This window comes from Pteropus alecto, unplaced genomic scaffold (genome assembly GCF_000325575.1).
Source record: "Pteropus alecto unplaced genomic scaffold, ASM32557v1 scaffold1197, whole genome shotgun sequence".
In the NCBI taxonomy this organism is placed as follows: Eukaryota; Metazoa; Chordata; class Mammalia; order Chiroptera; family Pteropodidae; genus Pteropus; species Pteropus alecto.
The window spans coordinates 358,011-358,941 of NW_006441068.1; positions in this window are offsets into that span (position 1 = coordinate 358,011).

Genomic DNA, 931 nt, shown 5'->3' on the forward strand with positions numbered 1-931 from the left:
TGCCACCCTTTCACTTTGGAACTGAGATATGTCTTCTGGAGGCAGCATATTATTGGGTTTTGTTTTTTGATCCAATATGCAAGTCTATACCTTTTTATTGCAAGTTCAGTCCATTTACATTTCGGGTGATTATTGAAATATGAGGTCTTCTTATAGCCACTTTATCCTTTGCTTTATGGTAGTTCGGTGTTTCCATTGTTTCCTTGTCCTTGTGCTTCTGTTTTCTTTATTTTGGTTGGCTTTTGTGGGTTTTCCCTCTGGTCCTTCTTGTTTTATGTTATATACAATGGTTCTGAATCTTTGGCTTGTGGTTACCATTATGAATATGTAAAGGATAGTTATATATATACAGTCATCCATTTTCTTCTGTGCGTGCCTTATCTCCATTCCCGTATGCAAATTTGAATCTTTGAATGCCCCCCCCCATTTCAGTCACTGTTATCTCAATTTGTTCCTATGTATGCTGAACGTTCATTACTATCTTGTTATAACAATTCTCTTCTTATTATTTAAGCTTATAATGCCCTGTTCTTAGTACAGGTTGCACTCCCCTGCTTCTATTTGTCCGATAGTCACCGTACTCCTAATTATGTTTTTTTGTTGTTGTTTTTTTGTTTGTCATTTTGTTTTAGGTGAACTGACCCCTTTCAGTATTTCCTGTAGTGCAGGCCTTGTAGTAGAGAATTCCCTCAATTTTTGTATGTATGGATACATTATTCTAGGCTGGTAGGTCCTTTCATTTAATAGTTTAAATATTTGATTCTATTCCTTTCTGGTTTGTAAGGTTTGCGCTGAGAAGTCTGATGATAATCTCATGGGTTCATCTTTATAAGTTACCAATTTTTTCTCCCTGGCTGCCTTGAGAATTCTGTCTTTGTCATTGATTTTTGATAATTTTAATACAATGTGTCTTGGTGAAGGCCTTTTTTGG